We start from the raw sequence: 18385 nt of genomic DNA, 5'->3' as shown, positions 1-18385 counted from the left end.
GTGTGACCTGTGTGTACAGGGGCATAGGCGGCGGCGTCTGTGTGAGGCATATACAGTGTGTGTACAGGGTGTATATGTACAGTGTGTCTCTATGTATATAGTGTGTGTACAGTGTGTCTCTCTATGTATACAGTGTGTGTACAGGGTGTATATGTACAGTGTGTATAGTGTCTCTCTATGTATACAGTGTGTGTCTCTGTATATAGTGTGTATACAGTGTGTCTCTATGTATACAGTGTGTGTACAGGGTTTATATGTACAGTGTGTATAGTGTCTATCTCTATGTATACAGTGTGTGTCTCTGTATATAGTGTGTATACAGTGTGTATCTATGTATACAGTGTGTATCTATGTATACAGTGTGTATCTCTATGTATACAGTGTGTCTCTATGTATACAGTGTGTATCTCTATGTATACAGTGTGTCTCTATGTATACAGTGTGTGTACAGGGTGTATATGTACAGTGTGTATAGTGTCTCTCTCTATGTATACAGTGTGTATCTATGTATACAGTGTGTGTACAGGGTTTATATGTACAGTGTGTATAGTGTCTATCTCTATGTATACAGTGTGTGTCTCTGTATATAGTGTGTATACAGTGTGTATCTATGTATATAGTGTGTCAATTCAAAGAAGCTTTATTGGCAGGACTAAATACACATTAGTTTTGCCAAAGCAAGTGTCTCTGTGTACAGTGTGTGTATGTATATATATAGTGTGTATCAATGTGTACAGTGTATGTATATAGTGTGTATCTCTGTATATAGTGTGTGTGTATATACAGTTGTGCTCAAAAGTTTACATACCCTGGCCGAATTTATGCTTCCTTCGCCTTTTTTTCAGAGAATATGAATGATAACACCAAAACTTTTCCTCCACTCGTGGTTAGTGGTCGGGTGAAGCCATTTATTGTTTTCTCTTTTTAAAGGGAATCTGTCACCCCTTTTTTTGGACTATGAGCTGCCGGCACCGACATCAGGGGCTTATCTACAGCATTCTGTAATGCTGTAGATAAGCCCCCCCCCCCCATGTAACCTGAAAGATAAGAAAAAAGAGTTAGATTATACTCACCCGGCGTCTGGTCCGGTCCAATGGATGTCGCGGTCCGGCGCTTCCGATCTTCATACGATGCCGTCCTCTTCTTCTCTTGCTGTCGTGGCTCTGGCGAAGGCGTACTGCTCTGCCCTGTTGAGGGCAGAGAAGAGTCCTGCAGTGTGCAGGATGCTGTAGATAAGCCAACAAAAGTGTCATCCACAACTGCCAGGAAAATTGTTGGAGATGCAAAGAAAAACCCACAAATAACAGCTGAAATAATGGACTCTCTGAAAACTAGCGGTGTGGCTGTTTCAAGATGCACGATAAGGAGGCACTTGAAGAAAAATAGGCTACATGGTCGAGTCACCAAAAGAAAGCCATTACTGCACAAATGCCACAAAGTATCTCGCCTACAATACGCAAAACAGCACAGTGACAAGCCTCAAAACTTCTGGAACAAGGTAATTTGGAGAGATGAAATCAAAATTGAACTTTTTGGCCACAACCATAAACTTTACATTTGGAGAGAGGTCAACAAGATCTATGATGAAATGAACACCATTCCTACAGTAAAGCATGGAGGTAGATCACTGATATTTTGGGGATGTGTGAGCTACAAAGGCACAAGAAACTTGGTCAAAGTTATCAGCAAATACTGGAGGTAAATTTGCAATCATCAGCCCGGAAGCTGAGCATAGGATGTACTTGGACTTTCCATCATGATAACGATCCAAAACACAAGGCCAAGTCTACTTGTCATTGGCTACAGCAGAACAAAGTGGAGGTTCTGAAGTGGTCATCTCAGTCTACTGACCTCAATATCATTGAGCCACTCTGGGGAGATCTCAAGCTCACAGTTCATGCTACTAGATAGCCCAGGAATTTACAGGAACTGGAGGCATTTTGCCAAGAAGAGTGGGCAGCTTTACCATCTGAGAAAATAAAGAACCCCATCCACAACTACCACAAAAGACTTCAAGCTGTCATTGATGTTAGAGGGGGCAATGCACGGTATTAAGAAATGGGTATGTGAACTTTCAGGGTTATTTGGATGTTTTGGGTTGTCACTATAACTTAAAAAGAGAAAACACAGTAGTTTGACAATAAATGGCTTCACCCAACTACTAACCATGAGTGGAGAAAAAGTTTTGGTGTTATCATACATATTCTCTGAAAAAAGGCCAAGAAAGCAAAAATTCTGTCTGGGTATGTAAACTTTTGAATGCAACTGTATCTATATAGTGTAGTTCTTGACCAGGTTTGCACACTACTGCAGGAATTTTTAGCTTCCTCCAAAGATTTTCTATTGGGTTCAGGTCTGGAGACTGGCTATTCCACTCCAGGACCTTGAAATACTTCTTACAGAGCCACTCCTTAGTTCCCCTGGCTGTGTGTTTCGGGTCATTGTCATGATGGATGTGACGGCCAGGAAGGTTACATCCGAGAGTGGACCCTCTGGGTCGCGGCGCTGGAGCTCCCGGGGGCGAGCGCGCCAGGTGGTACCGACCCCTATACAGGGGCCGTTAGGGGCAGACCCTCGGAAGACAGATGCCGCGACTGCTAGAACCAAGATGGGCGGCTCAAAGGACTGAGTGAAAGGTACAGGACGGAGGAAAGAATGCAGAACGGGGTAGGAAGTGCAGATCAAGGTATAGAACGGAGACACGGAGTATAAGACCGGGCACTGGAGTACTGGACGGAGACGCGGGGTATAGGACTGGGCGCTGGAGTACTGGATGGAGACACAGAGTACAGGACTGGGTACTGGAGTACAGGACAGAGATACGGAGTACAGGACTGGGCACTGGGGTACAGGATGGAGACAGGGAGTACAAGACAGGGCACTGGAGTACAGGACGGAGATACAGAGTACAGGACGGAGATACGGAGTACAAAACTGGGCCCTGGAGTACAGGACGGAGATACGGAGTACAGAACTGGGCCCTGGAGTACAGGACGGAGATACGGAGTACAGGACTGGGCACTGGGGTACAGGATGGAGACACGGAGTACAAGACAGGGCACTGGAGTACAGGGCGGAGATACAGAGTACGGGACAGGACACTGGAGTACGGAACTGGGAGCGAGCACCAGACTGAAACAAGGCAGGAATAGGAGGAAGGCTCCTGCAACCCGGCCAGAACACCGCCGGCAAGGCACACGATAATCAGGCGTCTCCACCATCTTGGAGACGCCTGATATAGCCTGTGCGCAGTTCTCATTGGTGGCCTCACAGCTCTGGGTGGGCGCTGCAGGGTTAAGGAACCCTCAGAGCCCGCGCCCTAGAGCGCGCGCACGTGGCCCGCAGGCGCCAGGAGGACGGGAGTGAGGAGTAGGCGGAACCAGCGCGGCGGGGAGAGGACGGGTGAGTGCTGGCAGCGGCGGGCTCCGCCGCTGCTGGAGTGGCGGCGGCTACCGCCGCAGCCGTGACAATGGATGACCCAACCACGACCCATATTCAATGCTCTTACTGAGGGAAGGAGGTTGTTGGCCAAAATCTCGGGATTCATAACCCCATCCAACCTCCCTTCAATACGGTGCAGTTGTCCTATCTCTTTTGCAGAAAATCACCCCCAAAGTATGATGTTTCCTCACCATGCTTCACGGTTGGGATGGTGTTCTTGGGGTTGTACTCGTACTACTTCTTCCTATAAACTGGAAAGCAGTAGTGAGTGGATACCAAAAAGTTCTATTTTGGTCTCATCTGACCACATGACCTTCTCCCATGCCTCCTCTAGATCTACCAGATGGTCATTGGCGACCTTCAAACGGGCCTGGACATGTGCTGGTGTGAGCAGGGGAAGCTTACGTGCCCTGCAGCATTTTAATCCATGACGGCGTAGTGTGTTACTAAAGGAAATGTTTTAGATGGTGGTCTCAGCTCTCTTCAGGTCATTGACCAGATCCTCCCGTGTAGTTCTGGGCTCATTGTTGACCTTTCTCAGAATCATCGTTACCCCACGAGGCGAGATCTTACATGGAGCCTCAGACAGAGGAAGATTGACAGTCATCTTGTGTTTCTTCCATTTTCTAATAATTGAGTTAACAGTTGTGCCGTCTCACCAAGCTGCTTGCCGAATGTCCTATAGCCCTTCCCAGCCTTGTGCAGATCTACAATTTTGTCCCTGGTGTCCTTAGACTTTTTCTTTCATTTTCGCCATGGTGGAGAGGTTGCAGTGTGATTGATTGTGTGGACAGGCGTCTTTTATACAGGTAACAAGTTAAAACAGGTGCAATTAATGCAGGTAATGAGTGCAGAGTAGGAGACTTCTTAAAGAAAAACTAACAGGTTTATGAGAGCCAGAATTCTTGCTAGTTGGTAGGTGATCAAATACTTATTTCATGCAAGAAAATGCGATTTAATAATGTAAAAATCATGCAATGGGATTTTCTAGTTTTTATTCTTAGATTCTGGCTCTCACAGTTGAAGTGTGACTGCGATAAAAGTTTGACCTCTCCATTCTTGATAGGTGAGAAAACTTGCAAAATCGGCAGTGTATCAAATACTTATTTTCTTCACTGTATGTATAGTGTGTGTACAAACAGTGGCATTTTAAAAATTACAAAAAGGAAAATAGGCCAATGCAAAAGTTTGGGCACCCTGCATGGTTAGTAACTACTAGCACCCCTTTTTGAAAATATCACCGCTTGTAAATGCTTTTTGTAGCTTGACAAGAGTCTTTCAATTCTTGTTTGAGGGATTTTCATCCATTCTTCCCGTTCTGTGAGATCCATGGGTCATCTTGCATCCTCTTCTATTTTGAGGTCTTGCCACAGATTTTCAATGATGTTCAGATCAGGGGACTGTGAGGGCCATTGTAAAACCTCCAGCTTGCGCCTCTTGAGGTCGTCTATTGTTAATATTGACGTGATTGTTATCCATTTGTAGAAGCCATCCACTTTTCACCTTCAGCTTTTTTACAGATGGTGTTATGTTTGCATCAAGAATTTGTTGACATTTCATTGATTTCATTCTTCCCTCTGCCCCTGAAATGCTCCCTGTGCCATTGGCTGCAACACAACCCCAAAGCACGATTGATCCACCCTCATGCTTAATGGTTGGCGAGATGAAATTCTGTGCTTTTTTTTCCACACATACTTTTGATCATTGTGGCCAAAGAGGTCTATTTTAGCCTCATCAGTCCGCAGGACTAGTTTCCAAAATGCATCAGGCTTGCTTAGATGTTCTTTTGTATACGTCTGACCGTGAATTTTATGATTAGGACGCAGGAGAAGCTTTATCTCTTTCTGAAGGTCTTTTGCAGTCAAGTGGGAGTTCTGATTTGCCTCTATCAGTCCTATGAGCAGCTCTCACTGAAATTTTGCTTGGTCTTCCAGACATTATCTTGGCCTCCACTGTTCCTGTTACCTGTCATTTCTTAATTACATTTCAAACTGAGGAAAGGGCAACTTGAAAACGCTTTGCTATCTTTTTATAGCCTTCTCCTGCTATGTGGGCCTCCACCATTTTCATTTTCAGAGTGCTAGGCAGCTGCTTAGAAGAACCCATGGCTGCTGTTTTTTTTTGGCACAAAGTTAGAGGAGGCTGGGTTTTTTATAAAGCTGGGAAGTTTGCATCACCTGGCCTTTCCTAACGATGATAGTTATCAAGCCATAACCCTAACAGGCTAATTATGGTCTGAAACCTTGGTCAAACTTATCTGAGCACACAAATGTCCACGGGGGCCCAACCTTTTTCATTGGCCCCTTTTCCTTTTTGTAATTTTCACATTGTAAAAGCTGAAAATACATATATTTTTTTTACGTTTTCGCCTAAAGCTAAAAAGAAATATGTTATCTTTAACTGAAGATCATTTCATCTTCAACTTGCTTCCCTTCACAACAACAATAGTTTTGACCAGGGGTGCTCATACTTTTACAAGCCACTGTATGTACATATATAGTGCAATTCCTGTAATTTAGCATCCGCCTAGTCAGAAAATGTGAACATTCCCCCATTTGTTTCCAGCACAAGAACAGAAGCAGATTGTGTAAAGGGAACGAACAAGGACGTTCCCGATGTGAAATTCCAAACTTTCTTTCTCGTTTTGTATTGTTCTATCATTTAGAATCCAGAATTTGTACAAATGTTTCTTTCTATTATTGCAGCATTTGTTGAGCTTTTTTTTAGCAAAATACAGAAGTGGATCCAAATAAAAGGAAAACTGTAAAGGATCGTCGGATCCGTCGCCTCTTAGTTTCTCACCTAGGTTTTTTTTTTCAGACACAAACAAAAGTTTCCTGTGTTTTTGATCAGAGTTTCATCCGTTTTCTTTTCAAATTAATAAAAAACAGATGGCGGTTTTTCAAGCTTCTCTTATCAAAGACTGCAAAAAACAGTCCGAGCGTTGATGACGTCCATGTACTGTCCGTTTTTTTTTTCCCACTGACTCATAGACTTGCATTAGCTAGTTTTATCCGTGTCTCGGATCCTAATCGGAGTTATATCTGTGATTTTGTGCGGCCTAGGAGGGGTGTAGTTAAGCGGCTACAAGGTGCATAATGGAGCTCCTGATGGTGGAAGAGGGAACCATACAGGGACGCCGGCAATAGTGTAACATCTTCCTTTTTTCTTTTTTGGTCGTTTCTGGAGCATCTTTCCAACTTTTTTTTGGACAGCAAGCTTTTTTTTTTTAAGGGCTTTTCTGGCTTAATTTTTGGGGATCTCTTTTATACTCTCTTTTCTTTAACTTCATTCACCAATGAAGAAATTGTTTACAGTTTTAAAAAAAAAGCTCAATAATGCTCTTTTGAGCCATCCAGTTGACTTGTAGTGCAACGTACAGAGCGTCTTCAAGAGCGGAAGACGCCTGAAGAATGGTCAGGCCACTTCTTTTAACCTCTTGATTTCCTTGGAAACCTGATGTGGTTTAAGGGTATGTGCACACGCTGCGTATTTGGCCTCTGCGGATCCGCAGCAGTTCCGCAGACAGTGTACAGTACCATGTAAGTCTATGGGATTTACAATCCGCAGTGCACATGCTGCGGTTTCTTCACTGCGGAAAAGCTGCGGTTTTAAATCCACAGAAAGAATTGACATGTAAATTATTTCTGAGAATTCCGCTGCGGTTTGACACCTATTCCATTGTCCAGGTGTCAAACCGCAGGGGAAAACCGCTGGCCAATCCGCAGGAAAACTGCAGGTCACTTTACCTGCGGATCCGCATGGAAAAATCCGCTGGTGAATCCGCAGCGTGTGCACATAGCCTAAAGATGCTCAAAATCTTGAACATATAGACAGAGAAACGCGTATGTTGATTCTTTTAGGTGTTTTTCAGGACCCGCCTGGAAAAAAAACCTTGCGTTCACATACCCTTATCGTGTTAAAGCTTGCGGATCCTGTGCTGGGCCAGTCTGACTTTCATAACAGGGCATTGTCTGGTAACTCTTGTAAGTACAAGCAATTTCACAATTTACTGCTTATTAAAATTTTCACCCGTTTCTGAGATATTCACTATTGTTTACGCCTCGTGGCCTACGAGACCGACCACTGCTGCTAGACAGTAGAACATGTGCGGTGCTTGCAAGCTCTTTTCTGTTGAGATTGTAAGCACTGTTTTGATAGAGAGAGATGGCTGCTACCTCCAAATCCCGGCCAGCTTCAGCACAGCGCTTACAAGCTAGGCAGCATCGGCGGGCAGTGTCTTGGCAACAAGCTGGAAACAAAAGAAAAGTGTTAATATCTTAAGAATGGCTGAACATTTTAATAGGCAGTAAATAGCAAAAGTGCTCGTTTTTTGAAGTACTATCCGACAATATCCGGCTATGAAGATTGGATTAACCCTTTAAATGTGCATTAAAGGGGAAACTACGGTAACTGGATAATTGTAGGTTTGTTTCTAGAACTAGTAATAATATGGTTGTAAGTTCTAGTAGGTTAGTTAAAATTAAAAAAAAATCAGCTACTCGTCTTGCAGTAGTCCGATGTGCTAGTGCTAAGAAATCGAGCTTTTAAGTCATATGTAAATTAGCCTGTAAGTGCATTATGGGCGTGTCGTCGTACTTCAGACTAACACAGACATGTTCTTTATGATTACTGTAACAGTATGGTTTTCTGTTTTTCAGACTGTCATCTATCTTTTCCGTTCTGCAGGGTCAGACCTCAGAGACCAGAACTGGAGAAATAGCAAAATTATCAGAAATTTATTATCGATCGCTGACCGCACCAACTTGCCATAGGAATGCATCCTTGAATGGTACGTAAAAGCGAGATTTTGGCACAAAAAGATGAACAAAAAGGATTTATTGTCTTAAAGGGGTTTTGAGGACTTAGATAATGACAGGTCATTGATTATCGGATTGCTAAGTTTCTGAGACCTGGTACCTCGGTGGTGTATGGAACTGGAGCAGCACAACTCTGTACATTGTGTAGTGGCCATTCTCGAGTGCTGCAGCTCACATCTCATTCACTTTAATAGACACTGAGCTGCAGTACCGAGAATGGCCAGTACTCGGTGGGTGGTGCTCTACTGGACGGCCCATTTTATTTCCATGCTGATATATCGTAGCCTGGTATCAGACATCACGACGTTCCGCACATGACGGCGGTGATGCATTTCTTTCTTTCATTGTCGTTTTGTGTGTGTAGCTGTACAGCCATTGTGCTGCTGTTGTCTGAATGACACCCGCAGCTTTTCAGACAGACACAAAACAAAACACCTTTGTAATGTACACGCCGTTCTCCAGCCGAGCAGTCTAACCTGCTAATGATGAGAGCGCGGACTGTCTCCAGTCATACAAGTAAGAAATTCGTATCCAGAAAGGAGGCGCACAGCTTCAGGGCGGATACCAGAAAGATCACTCCGCACCCGGCCAGATGTGCCACATTCCTATTCACATGTAATGTCCCAGAGGAGCATGCGTGGTGTATAAGTCTCCTTACACCGACATGCCAGGCTTGGCTTGTCACTCTCCACAAGGAGAAAGAAACATTACCCCTTAGATTCCTGTTCACACACTGCAGGTCATGGACAACTTCTTTTTCTTTTTAACTGGACCAAATTTATAGTTTGTCCAAATTCAATCTTTTTTTTGTTAATTTATCGTTTTTGTTTTTACGTCGTTCATTATCCAGTAAAAATGTCATGCGTCTCGAGGCCCGTACAGTTACAGCAATACTAAGCTTGTATAGTTATTTTTTTATTTTATTTTTTTTTTGTATTATTATTATATTAGCAGCTTAAACATTTTGAACTTTATAAAAAAAACCTTTGGTGTTTGTGTCGCTATTTTCCTAGATCCATAACGTCAGTATTTTATAGTACATAAGAAAATGTAAAACTCTTCCATGACTGGGCTTCACAGGAGCACCAAGATGGCGGCGACTAGGGCCGTCAACAGGACTACGGCTTCCATAGACTCCTTGTGATTGCGTCTGGGTACCCAATCGGACACTATGGCTGCACAGCACCATTTACATGCTGCTTTCATAGATTGACAGCCAGTGGTTCTCGGCAAAATCGTTAAATTTGCCAGAGGTGAGACATGGCGGGACTCTGCTTCAGCACTGACACTTTCCGCAAGAGCTAGAAGCAATGACGTCATCAACCACCGGTGACCGGACTGCTATGGCCGCTGACTGGCTGCATATATAGGTCATATACAACTGTACAGTATTAGTACATCATGGGGTGGGATGGGCTTGTCCAGCACTTAGCGGGGAGTCCAACACCTGTCTTCCCTAGCGATCAACCCCCCTGGCCGCCGAAAATGCATAGAGTCGTGCTGTCGAACCTGACATGTATTACCGGGGTATTTGCGACCCTTTTCCCCGTTTACACCAATGGTCAGACTATCAAGGGATCATGCTTTTATCACCATTCCTGGGGTGGGTAATAAAAGTAGTGACCCCATCCTAGGAAAGACTATTAGTTATGGCCCTTATTAGAGTTCTGCGAACCCTTCGTCCTGGTCTTGTAGGCCACTTTAAACAGAAGTTATTATAATGAAAGGCTAGGTCCAGTTGACCACACAATTTAACAAGTTGGTAGAGGCAATCAAAAGAATCGTGACCATGTCAGAATTCTTAAATTGCGTTGCAGCCCTTTCTCGCATTGAGGTTGTGCCACAAATGGCTTTTGTGGGTCTTAGTCCAGCTCTGATTAATAATTTGCACTATATGTTCCCCCACGTCAAGTGCTGCTCAGCATGGACTAGGGGAGCAATTGGCCCATTAAGCCGTAGGAATACAATTAAGGCTAGATTTGGACGCCAACAGTTATTTTCCTTCAGCAAACATGAAATGCGTTATAGTAATATTTCACAAAATTCTTCTATTTTTTTTTTTCACTGCTTAATGACTTCAGCAAAAGTTACTTTAAATTTGTTAAAAACTTACGAGAAGTTTTTCACGGGAACAATTCCCACCTGCCTTGTAATTGGAAACTGCACCATTAAAGCATCCAAACATTTCAACAATTGATTTTTTTTTTTCTTTTTTTTTGGTTCTATGTTTATTTTTAAGGAGCAATAAAGTATCCAGTAAAACTAGTTGGGGGGAAAAAAGTCAAACATAAAACCACTTCAGTGACAAACTCTACAAACTATGTCAAAATGTAGAAAGTCGTTAACTACTTTGGATTTGCCCTTTCTTTTCATAACTTGATTCAGAAGACATTTTTTTTTTTTTTTTTATCAGGCCGCCGCCGTACGAAGGAAAAAAAATTAAGTGGGTTAAAATGGAGGGGTGGGAATGCAATCACACCATGATTTTCAGGGTTTTGTTTTTACAGCGTTGACTGTATGGTATGGTAAAGATGACCTAACAATTTTTCAGGTCATTTCGATTACGACAATACCAAAAGTCGTATACTGTTTTTTTTTTCTTAATAGTTAAAAAATTTTGTTTCCGAGACCCGTAACATTTTATTTTTCCTTTGAAGGACTGGAATCAGGTCTTGTTTTTCACTTTCTTTTTTCCATGCTAAGCTGTAGTTTGTATCGGTAAAGTTTCTTGTTTTTGTTTTTTTTTTGTATACTATGTTTTATTGATTTGTTTTATTAGATTTTTTCGGGGAGGAGCCGTGTACTTTGCGGTACCAATTTTTTTTTTTTTTAATTTGTTCTCTTTCTTTTTTATTTCAAGGAAAAGTGGGTACGGTAATTCAAATGTGTGTTATATATATAATATACTTATTAAAATATCGCTATAATAAAAATATTAACATATTATAATAGATTTTTTTATTATATACCGTACTTTAATATACCATTGTAATATTAACATAATATAATATATTATATACTTAGATATTATATTAAAATATATTATAAAATTATAATAACAAATATTAACATATTATATATTATAATATACTATTTATTATAATATACTTTAATATATCATTATAATATTAACATAAAATTATAATATATTATACTTTTATTACAATATACTTGTATATAATATACTTTCTAATATATCATAATAAAAATATAAACATATAATAATAAATATATATATATCATAATATCCTTTTTATTATATCAGTATAATATAAAATATGTTTATTTTTATTACAGTATAATTATAGATTTATTTATATATATATATATATATATATATATATAATGTTTTTCTTTTTAACTGCGATACAGAAATTAACAACCTATGACGCCCTGCTATTTCTTGGGCTTCGCAAGAGTACAGAGATGGCATCAATACAGACCATATCAGGGTGTCCAGATCAATGCCACATCGGGATCGTGGCACTTAAATTCTTAGCGGAATACCCCTCGTCATCCACTACAATATTACAACAACGGGAATATTAATATATCAATATGGAGGTGTTATTTGGCACGTGTGATGTGACTTTAGGAGACCACCTTGTAAATCCATTATGTATAATCTGGGTAGAGTACACCATTGTATTGTAACGATGCTGCCTGGCAACCGAGGATTTGCATAAAAACGAGATTAATTCCGTTAAAAAGCCGTCCTATCACGTGCAGCATTGTAGCTCCGGAGACGCGCGCAAGAGAGCCGGGAAGGGGCGGCTGCAAATCTGTCACCAGATAATATTATGTGGGCTTTAAGTAAACGGCGTGCTCGTTAGTCGTTGCTGATCAGGCTAAATATTATTACTCGGGGACATCAATTTGCATCCGTAGAGCAATGCACAACTTTATGTGTAACAAAGCCATCTGGAGTGCCGGAGAGCCCCATTACTTTTGTGCCGTTACTTTAATAAATGACCATTAGGCATTAGGATGTGGATTTGTGATTTTGGGATGGGACCCCCTATTGCTCCCAAGAAAAGAGCTCTGGACATGCCCTGTTGGTGTGGAATTGTTGCCGCAATAATGATTTTTTTTTTAATGTATTAAAGAGTTAAAAAAAAAATTATTGTTGTGATTGCAAATATAGCACGGCACTACTGTGCCGGGGAGAAAATAAAAAAAACATCAGACCACCGCATAAATGGTAACGAGGCTTTAGTACTCATCACCATCCAAAAATTGTCTAGCTGAGAGACTGGACGATCCCTTAGTGGATAATGACTTTCTAGAGTTTCTCTTTAAACAGTAGTTCACCCAGGAAGACATTAAAGAGAGTCCTACTGCTGAGACCCCCACTGCTGAGACCCCCACTGATGCAAAGAATGGGCTATTGAAATGTCCCGCATGAATAAAGTTATGTTTTTTTCGATCCCTCCACTTTTTATTTCACATCCATAGGACTGACAGAGATAACCAAGTGCTGTACTTTACAATGAATGGAGCGGTGGGGTGCACTTTATTTTCTACAGAATATGCCATAAAGCTTTGCACCTATCTCCAGAATGGGGGGACCACCAATCTTTGTCTAGCTTGGTGGGGAATGGAGAACTGTATGGGTGCAGCCCTCACCTGTCATCTGTATGGGCAGCATAGATGTGGGTGTCCATGTAATGTAGGACGAGGTGTCCATGGCTTTCCATGTAATGTAGGACGAGGTGTCCATGGCTTTCCATGTAATGTAGGACGAGGTGTCCATGACTTTCCATGTAATGTAGGACGAGGTGTCCATGGCTTTCCATGTAATGTAGGACGAGGTGTCCATGGCTTTCCATGTAATGTAGGACGAGGTGTCCATGACTTTCCATGTAATGTAGGACGAGGTGTCCATGGCTTTCCATGTAATGTAGGACGAGGTGTCCATGGCTTTCCATGTAATGAAGGACGAGGTGTCCATGGCTTTCCATGTAATGTAGGACGAGGTGTCCATGACTTTCTATGTAATGTAGGACAAGGTGTCCATGGCTTTCCATGTAATGTAGGACGAGGTGTCCATGGCTTTCCATGTAATGAAGGACGAGGTGTCCATGGCTTTCCATGTAATGTAGGATGAGGTGTCCATGGCTTTCCATGTAATGTAACACGAGGTGTCCATGGCTTTCCATGTAATGTAGGACGAGGTGTCTATGGCTTTCCATGTAATGTAGGACGAGGTGAATTGGAACTACTAACACAGGAAAAGAAATATGATGTCATTGGAATCACTGAAACTTGGTGGGACAATACACATGATTCGAATGTAGGACGACGTGTCCATGGCTTTCCATGTAATGTAGGACGAGGTGTCCAATGTTTTCCATGTAATGTAGGACGAGGTGTCCAATGCTTTCCATGTAATGTAGGACGAGGGTCCATGGCTTTCCATGTAATGTAGGACGAGGTGTCCATGGCTTTCCATGTAATGTAGGACGAGGTGTCCATGGCTTTCCATGTAATGTAGGACAAGGTGTCCATGGCTTTCCATGTAATGAAGGACGAGGTGTCCATGGCTTTCCATGTAATGAAGGACGAGGTGTCCATGGCTTTCCATGTAATGTAGGACGAAGTGTCCATGACTTGACGAGGTGTCCAATGCTTTCCATGTAATGTAGAATGAGGTGTCCATGGCTTTCATTGTAATGTAGGACGAGGTGTCCATGGCTTTCCATGTAATTTAGAACGAGGTGTCCATGGCTTTCCATGTAATGTAGGACGAGGTGTCCATGGCTTTCCATGTAATGTAGGACGAGGTGTCCATGGCTTTCTATGTAATGTAGGGCGAGGTGTCCATGGCTTTCCATGTAATGTAGGACGAGGTGTCCATGGCTTTCCATGTAATGTAGGACGAGGTGTCCATGGCTTTCCATGCAATGTAGGACGAGGTGTCCATGGCTTTCCATGTAATGTAGGACAAGGTGTCCATGGCTTTCCATGTAATGTAGGACGAGGTGTCCATGGCTTTCCATGTAATGTAGCATGAGGTGTCCATGGCTTTCCAGGTAATGTAGGACGAGGTGTCCATGCCTTTCCATGTAATGTAGGACGAGGTGAATTGGAACTACTAACACAGGAAAAGAAATATGATGTCATTGGAATCACTGAAACTTGGTGGGACAATACACATGATTGGAATACAAGACTAGACGGATACAACTTATTTGCAAGAAACAGACTTGATAAACAAGGAGGAGGTGTCGCATTGTATGTTAGAAACGAGTATATCTGCACAGAGATTGAAGCTTCACAGACTGGGAGTTCTGTGGAAACTGTTTGGGTAAGAATACAAGGACAGAACAATGGAAAGGACACCATTGTAGGCATTTACTACAGGCCGCCTGTGCAAGCTGAAGATATGGATGAACTCTTTATGCATCAAATGGCCAAGTTCTCCAAAAAATATGACATAGTTGTCATGGGAGATTTCAACTATCCAGACATTTGTTGGGAATCTCTCTCAGGCAAAACTAACAGGTCAAGGAAATTCTTGTCCTCTCTTGCTGACAACTTTATCTTCCAAAAGGTAAGGGAGAAAACAAGGGGAACTGCTACCTTGGATCTAATCCTTATAAACAGGGAGGAAATGGTTGAGGAGGTAAAAGTGGCTGGGACCCTAGGAGGTAGCGACCATGCTATTTTAGAATTTTGGATAACTAGAGGAGGAAGACCTGTGAAGACTCAGACGTCAAGGTTAGATTTCAGAAAGGCAGATTTTAAGGGATTCAGAAAGAGAATTGGAGGGATCCAATGGCTGGATATCCTTAAAGACAAAAATGTCCAGGAAGGATGGGAAATCTTGAAAAATGAAATTCTCAAAGCACAATTGTTAACAATTCCAAAAAGAGGGAAGAATAGGAAGCATTTAAGGAAGCCAGGATGGATGAACACAGAACTTAAGCACATGCTAAAAAGGAAGAAAAAAATGTTTATAAAATGGAAAGAGGGAGGCATATCTAAAGAAGAATATAATGCTTTCTGCAGAACCTGCAGGGCACAAATCAGATTATCTAAAGGTGACAATGAATTGAGGCTTGCAAGAGATGTCAAAAGCAATAATAAAGGATTTTGGGGATATGTCAAAAGTAAAAGAAAAGTCAAAGATGCTATAGGATTTTTACAGGATGAAAATGATGAAATGGTAAGACAGGATGTTGAGAAGGCCGAACTTTTAAATTCCTGTTTTGCATCTGTTTTCTCTCAGAAAGGAAATGTAACATCAACTGTTCTTCACTGTCCTATTAAGGGAATAGAAGAATCCAGGATATCTATAAACAGAAAGATAGTGAGGAAACACTTAGCTAACCTAAATTAATTCAAGTCTCCAGGTCCAGATGAATTACACCCCAGAGTACTGAAGGAGATAGCAGAAGAAATTTTTGAACCCCTCTCCATAATCTTTGAAAATTCTTGGAGAACAGGAGAAGTCCCAGAAGACTGGAGAAGAGCAAATGTTGTTCCTATCTTCAAAAAGGGGAAGAAGGTGGACCCAGGCAACTATAGGCCGGTGAGTCTGACTTCTATACCAGGAAAGATCTTTGAACAAATTATTAAACAACATGTATGTCAGTACCTGGATAAGAATGAAGTGATTAAATAGAGTCAGCATGGGTTTGTAACTAATAAGTCATGGCAGACTAACTTAATTTCCTTCTATGACGGAAACACTGATTGGGTGGATCAAGGAAATGCTGTAGATATAGTATATCTTGACTTCAGCAAAGCATTTGACAAAGTATCTCATACAATCCTTATTGAAAAAATGACTAACTATGGAATGGACAAGGCAACTGTTAGGTGGATTCATAACTGGCTTAGTGATCGGACCCAAAGAGTGGTCGTAAATGGCTGCACATCCAGTTGGAAGAATGTCTCAAGTGGGGTACCACAGGGCTCTGTCCTGGGCCCTGTATTGTTCAACATCTTTATCAACGATTTCGATGAAGAAATTGAGGGTAAACTGATTAAATTTGCTGATGACACAAAGCTAGGAGGGATAGCTAATAATAGAGAAGAGAGAGGATTCAAAAAGATATAAATAAACTGGAGAAGTGGGCAGCAACTAGCAGAATGGTTTTTAAAAGGGAAAAATGCAAAGTACTACATCTGGGCAATAAAAATGAAAAAAGCATATACAGAATGGGAGGAATAGGGCTAAGCAACAGCACATGTGAAAAAGACTTGGGTATACTAATAGATCACAGACTGAGTATGAGTCAACAGTGTGATGCAGCAGCAAAAAAGGCAAATGCAATTCTAGGATGTATTAACAGAAGCATACAGTCTAGATCACGTGAAGTCATTATTTCCCTCTACTTCTCTTTGGTCAGACCTCATCTGGAATATTGTGTCCAGTTTTGGGCACCACATTTTAAAAAAGACATCAACAAACTGGAGCAAGTTCAGAAAAGAGCAACCAGAATGGTGACCGGTCTGAAAACCCTGTCTTATGAGGAAAGGTTGCAGGATTTGGGATTGTTTAGTTTGCAAAAGAGAAGACTGAGAGGAGACTTAATAGCTGTCTACAAATATCTCTAAAGGGCTGTCACATTGTAGAAGGATCAACTTTATTCTCATTTGCACAAGGAAAGACTAGAAGCAATGGGATGAAACTTAATGGGAGGAGACACAGATTAGATATTAGAAAAAACTTTTTGACAGTTACAGTGGTCAATGAGTGGAACAGGCTGCCACAAGAAGTGGTGAGTTCTCCTTCAATGGAAGTCTTCAAACAGAGGCTGGACAGACATCTGACTGGGATGATTTAGCGAATCCTGCTTTGAGCAGGGGGTTGGACCAGATGGCCCGGGAGGTCCCTTCCAACTCTACGATTCTATGATTCCATGTAATGTAGGACGAGGTGTCCATGGCTTTTCATGTAATGTAGGTGTTGTGACATCGCATTTAATCTGAATTATCCAGACGTATTCTTTCAGTAAATAGAAAAGAAGAACCGCATCCTCCCTTCCAGATGATTAGAAGTTTTCAAAAACTTTATTCTGCCAAACTACAACGTTTCGACCTTTGCAGGTCTTTGTCAAGCATACAAAATCCATAGGCAGTCTTATATAGTGAGGTGGCTCACACAAACCACTCCCACATCAAAAACCGCCCACTCTTATCAAATACAAAGATTATACATAATAAAAAATAGTAATTCTCATTAATACATTCAGAGTTTACAAATATATCAATCACATATGAAATACATCAAATATTCAACAACAACGAGATATAGAAAGTCCACATAAAAGCACCTCCAATCATATAACACAGCATAGTATGTTAATATGGTGACCACAATCCAATCACCTAATCCCATCGCATGTTTACATTGAGACCCAATCAGCATTCGTCTTTCACTCATGTCTTTAGCAAATCCGATTGACTCACAATGCTGCATTGTGTGTTATAGGTGTATTCATTCAGTAGGCCCAGGGACATGAGTTGGAGTTCATGTTGGAAGACTGTTCACCCTTATTGTCATTGAATTGCTGTTCACTGGCTGTCATTTGTTGACTGGTTGCTGATCAGCTATTGTATCTGTCCTAGTATTGCAGTCTTAGTATTGTTCTACTATCTTTTGGAAACAAAGGCACAATGATTGGATGTTTGTTGAACATGTTGATGACCCATTGGTGCTCTGCAATATAAAGGACAATGTATGCATGTTGTTTGCACACTCCTGCAGTGAGGGATGGCCTCATACCACCTTCCCCCCAAGCCTGTGGTGGAATGCCTAAATGAAAAGTTGTGACCTATAAAAAGGGGGATCTGCCTATGTTCAGAGAGACTCTACACTACAGAAGACATAGCATCATAGCTCCAACTGAAGAAATACAGAGCTGCCTCATTGACCATCAGTGAACCCTCAAAGACGTTTAGAGAATCCAGGTTGGGACATTCAAGTCACCTGGCCTCATACATCAATGGACTGTCCTACGCTTGTCGCTACCTCCTCACTGTGGGGGCACACCAAAAGCAGAGTGCCACTGGTGGAGGTGAGTCAGCAGAAGGGTGAGACTCTGTAATGTGCACCATCTTGGGTATTTGCTGGGACTGTTCTATATGTTATTGGTTCAATAAATTATTGCCAC

At 41.7% G+C, this 18385-nt stretch overlaps 1 protein-coding gene across 4 annotated transcripts in view; it reads left to right on the top strand.

Annotated features, from left to right (window-relative positions):
- The window catches only part of ATXN7 (ataxin 7), a 122301-nt gene that overhangs the window by 460 nt on the left and 103456 nt on the right, over window positions 1-18385 (top strand). For 2 of the 4 annotated variants that reach the window (XM_073569775.1, XM_073569772.1), the window contains exon 2: window positions 8131-8233. The gene's annotated coding sequence lies outside the window, so the exon portion shown is untranslated. Of the gene's footprint in view, window positions 1-8102; window positions 8234-18385 lie in introns of all 4 variants that reach the window. The other 2 variants (XM_073569773.1, XM_073569769.1) reach the window with 1 other exon arrangement.

The sequence above is a fragment of the Dendrobates tinctorius genome, unplaced genomic scaffold, assembly GCF_039654945.1.
Source record: "Dendrobates tinctorius isolate UK_male_01 unplaced genomic scaffold, ASM3965494v1 ptg000027l, whole genome shotgun sequence".
Taxonomy (NCBI): domain Eukaryota; kingdom Metazoa; phylum Chordata; class Amphibia; order Anura; family Dendrobatidae; genus Dendrobates; species Dendrobates tinctorius.
Note: the sequence above shows the minus strand (reverse complement) of the source record. Positions and strands in the feature narration are given on the sequence as shown.